Here is a 6,935-nt window from a genome sequence, read left to right as displayed (position 1 = left end):
AAACTACCTTGTTTCTTGGGGCACCTGGATGGCAGAGTTGGTTAAGCATCTGACTCTTGGTTTCAACTCAGGTGGTGATCTCAGGGTTGTGAGATCTCAGGTTGTGAGATAGACTATGCTTGAGATTCTCTCTCCTCCCTCTGCCCCTCCTGGCTTCTCTCTCTCTCTCTCTGTCTCAAATAAATAATAAATCTAAACAAAACAACTGTCTTGTTTCTTAATAAATACATGTAAATTATAATTTCTTCTCTAAGAACCACTTTAACTGTGATCTAAAAGTGTTTACATGTAGTATTTTCATTATCATTCATTTCTAAGTACTAATCTACTTTGCATTTTCCTTTCAAACATAAAAGTTGGGGGCGGCCTGGGTGGCTCAGCAGTTTAGTGCCGTCTTCAGCCCAGGGCCTGATCCTGGAGACCTGAGATCGAGTCCCCCGTCAGGCTCCCTGCATGGAGCCTGCTTCTCTCTCTGCCTGTGTCTCTGCCTCTCTCTCTCTCTCTCTCTCTGTCTCTCGTGAATAAATGGATAAAATATTTAATAAATAAACAAACAAACATAAAGGTTGGGACACCTGGGTGGCTCAGTGATTGAGGGTCTACCTTTGGCTCAGGTCATGATCCCAGGGTCCTGGGATCCAGCTGCACATTGGGCTCCCTGTGAGGAGCCTGCTTCTCCCTCTGCCTGTGTCTCTGCCTCTCTCTCTGTGTCTCTCATGAATAAATACATACATAAATATTTTTTAAAATAAAGGTTATTTAATAATATGTAACTTGATTTTCAAATATGTGAAATTGCATGTATCCTTTTGTAATTAAATTTTAACTTCACTGCAATATGCTTAAAGAAAACTCCACTCAGAAGGCACCCTAATGAAAAAAAAAAGGGGGGATCCCTGGGTGACACAGTGGTTTAGCACCTGCCTTTGGCCCAGGGCGCGATCCTGGAAACCCGGGATCGAATCCCATGTCGGGGTCCCGGTGCATGGAGCCTGATTCTCCCTCTGCCTGTGTCTCTGCCTCTCTCTCTCTCTCTCTCTCTCTCTCTGTGTGTGTGACTATCATAAATAAATTTTTAAAAAAATTAAAAAAAAAGAAAGCACCCTAATGGACAGCTGGAAAGGGAAATACCCTCAGTAGGATTGTCTACTATACTGAATTGAATAGTGTCCTCCCCACAAAGACAGATTATGCACCTACACTAATTCATGTGTGGCTGCTAACAATTTGGTTGGATGGTTAGGGATGGAAGCGGACCACCAAAACATATTCACTACAGAGGAGGCTCTTAATAATCAAGTGGTCAAAATGGCATCCTCTGGATGTCAGACAACCTCTTTCCCCAGACACCAAGCACTTATTCAATAGGCCCATGAACAAAATGATTATAGAAGAGATGGAAGCTAGCCATAGATTCAATTACATGGACTTCTCATTACCTGACCTGGCTAATGCTATTGCTGAATACCTTATCTGCCAACAGCAGAGACCAACACTGGACCTCTGATAAGGCACCATTGCCCCGCCACCTGGTAGCAGGTTGATAACATTGGGAGTCTCTCATAGTTGAAAACGCAGAAAATCTTCCTCACTATAATATACACATATTCTGGGTATAGATGCCTTCCCTCCCCATAATTCTGCTAGGATCTCCATCAATAGACTCACAGAATACCTTATTCACCATTATCACATTCTGCACAGCACTGCTTCTGATCAAGAAACTCATTTCATACCAACAGAAATGCAGCAGCTTATAATTCTATAAGTTCTATCTCATAAAATGTAGTATATTTTGTTGTTTTTTTTAAAAGATTTTATTTATTTATTCATGAGAGACACAGAGAGAGAAGCAGAGAGGGAGAAGCAGGCTCCTTGCAGGGAGCCCGATGTGAGACTCGATCCTGGATCCCGGTATCACGCCCTGAGCCGAAGGCAGATGCCCAACCACTGAGCCACCCAGGTGTTCCAAAATGTAGTATATTCTTTGAATCAGAGGTCATTATATGGTGTTGTCTTCTCCACAGCCAGAATACGTGGATTCAGGAATCAAGGGGTATAAGTGGGAGTGGCTCCTCTCATTATTATATCACATAAGCTACTCACAAAATTTTTGCTTCCAGTCCAGGCAACTCTGAGATTTGCTTTTTTAATGGTCTTTGTTTCAAAGGGAGAAATGCTTCTACCAGGGGACACAACAACACATGCACTAAATTGGGAGATGAGGGGGCCACCTGGCCATCTTGGACTTATGTCACAAATGAATAGGCAGTAAAATGCATCTTTCCACTGCTGGAGTGATGGATCCCGCTTACCAAGAGGAACTTAGGTTACTGCTAACCCATCAGTACAAATAGGACTATATCTGGAACCCAGGGCATTTCCTGAGGCATATCTTAGTACTTCCAAGCCCAATAGTAAGTGTTAATAGAAAACTATATTCAAAAAGGGGCAGGGAAAACAGTATGGAGTTTCCTCAAAAAGTTAAAAATAGAGCTACCCTACAACCCAACAATTGCACTACTAGGTATTTACCTAAAGGATTGAAATGTAGTGATCCTAAGGGGCATCTGCACCCCAATGTTTATAGCAGCAATGTCTACAATAGCCAAACTATGGCAAGAGCCCAGATGTCCATCTACATATATATATACACACACTACATATATGCTACATATATATACCATATATACTACATATATATACATATGTATGTATATACTACGTATGTGTATATATATACACACACACACATATATATATGATGGAATATTACTCAGCCATCAAAAGGGATGAAATCTTATCATTTGCAATGACATTGTTGGAACTAAAAGGTATTATGCTAAGTGAAATAAATAAGAAAGATAATTATATGATTTCACTTATATATGGAAATTAAGAAACAAAACAGAGGACCCTAGGAGAAGGGAGGGAAAAATAAAATAAGATGAAATTTATTTATGGGAGACAAACCATGAGAAACTCACCTCTAAAAGTAATAATACACTGTTTGTTAATTAATTGAATTTAAATAAAATAAAACTTTTATAAAAACAAAAAGGGGCAAGAATATCAGACCTAAGATGCTTCAAGAGTGAAGATTTAGGTCATTCCACTAAGAAACTGACCAACTGAGCCTCTAGCTGAGAGCAAATGAAAAACAGAATAAGAAAAAAAAAAAAAAAAGAAAAAGAAAAACAGAATAAGTAGTGGAGGGATGCCTGGGTGGCTCAGCAGTTGAGTGTCTGCCTTTGGCTCAGGGTGTGATCCCGCAGACCTGGGATTGAGTCCCACATCCAGGACTGCCTGCTTCTCCCTCTGCCTATGTCTCTGCCTCTCTCTCTGTGTCTTTCATGAATAAATAAAATCTTAAAAAAAACAAAAAACAAAATAAGTAGTGGAAAAAAGGGATCATAAATATTAACTATGGCCCTGTGAACAGTTACAAAAACAAGGACTGCAGTAGTTTTGCATATTTTCTCGTTTGTTGTATATATGCATTTATTTGTAAATATTAACTATTTTTTCCTTTCATTATTATTTCATATATAAGCTTTTGGAGGTTCACTTTACAATTTAGTTTTTAAGTAATAGAGTATCTAGTAAAATTGTGACTGAATTTGAGAAACAATATAGTAATATAGCCTGTGTTAAAGTATAATTTTTTAAGTATAATTTTTAAAAAATATTTTATTGATTTATTCACGAGAAAGAGAGAGGCAGAGACACAGGCAGAGGGAGAAGCAGACTCCATGCAGGGAGCCTGACGTGGGACTGGATCCTGGGTCTCCAGGATCAGGCCCTGGACTGAAGTCGGCGTTAAACCACCAAGCCACCCGGGCTGCCCTTAAGTATAATTTTTTAAAGATGTTTTATTTTTAAGTAATCTCTACATCCAATACAGGGCTAAAACTTGTAACCTCAAGATCGAGTCACATGCTCCATCAACTGAGCCAGCTAGGGGCCCCTAAAGTATAACTTTTAATTATTATTGTTTAATCTGTGATAAAATATGCATAACAAAGTTTATCATTTTAATTATTTTTAACTGTACAGTCCAGTGGTATTAACTACATATATATTGTTGTGCAACCATCATGATTATCTTTCTCCAGAACTTTTTCATCTTTTCAAACTGACACTCTGTACCCATTAAATAATAACTCCCCATGTTCTCCCACCAGGCCTTGGCAAGCAGGATTCTATTTTGTATTTCTATGAATTTGACTACTCTAGGACTGGCTTATTCAAGATACAAGTTTTTTGAAAGCTAAAATCATAAATCTCATGCAAATATAAAATGAATATGTCAGAGGTTTAATTTATCTCATTAATTAGTGAAGAAACTAGTAAGATGTTACAACTAGATCAAAGGAGATTCCAAACAGCAGCCACACGTATATAGAATGTAAGATGTGCTAGAATGAATTTACAAAAATTTGCAACTGATGATTTCACTAACACAATTAATTTCCATTTCTCTGGGCTAAGTCTGCATTATTACTAGTTTTCTACCAGTCATAAAATAGTAAAATATCCCTCCCCAAAAATGAAAGAAAAAAGCAATTTGGTAGTGTGCTCAAGGCAGTATATTCAAGAACTATAAACAAGGAACATGGATGAATAAGGCCAAAATAACACTGAGTAGGGCAAAAAAAAAAAAAAAAAAGGGAGAGAACTATTATCAGTTTATTATTTGTCAGCTCCAAAGCCAGATAGAGCTGGACTCTGTGAACCAATTCTTATTTTCCAGCTGGTACAATGTTGGGCCTTACAGCAGAGGGCACTGGAGGGACACTACAAGACAGAGCAGAGAGGTGGCTTCCCTTCCTATATCTTCCAGTTTCTGTGATGTCTCCTGTGAAGACCCAGTGGTAGATATCACCACCACCCTAAATGGATGGCTTCCAGTTGACCATCCCTGGCCCGCAGGCTGTGCCCTAGCTCTGGGCTGCTGTGGGCTGCTGTGGGCCTCCACTGAACTTGTCTGTCATGGAGAAGGCTACAGCCTTATTCTCTCCAAGGAGGTCTGGACTCAACTTCACCTTGGGGGTAGGGTCTGTTCCAAGCGGGTGGGTGAATATTCTCCCTCAAGCTTAGAGGTAGTACTGTTGCTTATGTTGGTTATTCTGTAGAGTTATCTTTTACCTCTACCTTTAACCACCTTTTATTAGTTCTTAACTGTTACATTAAATATTCCCTGCTAAATTATGGGTGTGGTTTCTGTCTCCAGACTGATACAAACATGACTTTATTTTCCTCCAATTCATTTCTTAAACTTGTCATGTCTGTATTATTATCTTAATGATTATATATTAGCACATTCTCCTGGCCCTTTTTATATTCTCCCAAAGCATCCATCATATTAATAACAACTGGGATTTTAGTTCTGCATTGTAATGGATATATTTTTTCTTTCTCTCTTCTTTGGTTCTACTTGCTTCTTTTTTAAGGCTACAGCAAACTACCTAAATATATGATACAATTACTTCTGATATCTCTTAAAACACATCAGGATTTCTAATTTTTCTTCTCATTTTTGTACTTCCCCAAAAACGTTTTCAATGTGAGTCTTTCTGTGGCAGATTTTCTGAGAACTTATATACTTGAGGCTGAATATCACTTTTCTTATGCCTTTATATTTGAAAGACAATTTGGTTGAATACAAGATTCTAGGCTCCGGCAGCTTGGGTGGCTCAGCGGTTTAGCACCGCCTTCAGCCCAGGGCGTGATCCTGGAGGCCTGGGATCCGGTCCCAGTCCCACTTTGGGCTCCCTGCGTGGAGCCTGATTCTCCCTCTGCCTGTGTCTCTGCCTCTCTCTCTCTGTGTGTCTCTCATGAATAAATAAATAAAATTAAAAAAAAAAAAGATTCTAGGCTCAATTTTTTTTTCATTATAACATAACTACTCCTTTATCTTCCTATAGCCAGTAGGCTGTTGAAAAGTCTAACATCAATATGATTCCTATTCCTTTGTAGATTGTATGTTCTCTCTTTCTAGAAAGTTTCAGACCTTTTCTTTATCTCTAGTATTCTTTCACTATAACTTGTCTGGGTCTGATTTTTTCTTATGTCTTCTCTTGGATACTTTATGATCTGAAATCATTCATTTTTCATTAGTTATGAGGAATTTTTTTTCTTTTTTTTAATTTTTTATTTATTTTTGATAGTCACACACAGAGAGAGAGAGAGAGAGAGAGAGAGAGAGAGAGAGAGGCAGAGACACAGGCAGAGGGAGAAGCAGGCTCCATGCACCGGGAGCCCGACATGGGATTTGATCCCGGGTCTCCAGGATCGTGCCCTGGGCCAAAGGCAGGCGCCAAACTGCTGTGCCACCCAGGGATCCCCAGTTATGAGGAATTTATTATTTCTTCAAATATATCCTCCTCTTCTTTATTCTTTTAAATTTTGTCTTTTGAAACTCCTCTTACAAAGATGCTGACACTATTACTTCTATTCTCCATATTTCTTTGCTATGTTTTATTCATTATCATTTCCTGCTACCTTTTCCATTTGTTTGATGTGAGTTTCTAGAAGAAAGATCAGCAAACCATAGTCTATGGGCTAAATCCAGGCCTTGTCACCTGGTTTCGTAAATAAAGTTTTATTGGAATAGTTACACTCATTCATTTATGTATGATTTATGGCTGCTCTTGTGCTACAGTGGAAGATTTGAGTAGTTGCTATAGAGACCATGCGACCCACAAAGTTTAAATATTTAAAATATTTGCCATCTGGCCCTTTACAGAAAAAGTTTGCCAATCCCTACTCTCTAGGATAGGAAAAATTTTCTTCTTTCTATTCTGAGGGCCTAGAATGTATCTTGCCCAGATTTATTGACTGAATGAATAAATAAGCTTTGAAGGACAAATATCAATAGGTAGAACTGAGAGAGCTATTATCTCAAAAGATGAAAAGAGGGATGCCTGGGTGGC

This window comes from Canis lupus, chromosome 32 (genome assembly GCF_011100685.1).
Source record: "Canis lupus familiaris isolate Mischka breed German Shepherd chromosome 32, alternate assembly UU_Cfam_GSD_1.0, whole genome shotgun sequence".
NCBI lineage: Eukaryota > Metazoa > Chordata > Mammalia > Carnivora > Canidae > Canis > Canis lupus.
The sequence above is the reverse complement of the archived record's forward strand: the minus strand, read 5'-3'. Positions refer to the sequence as shown.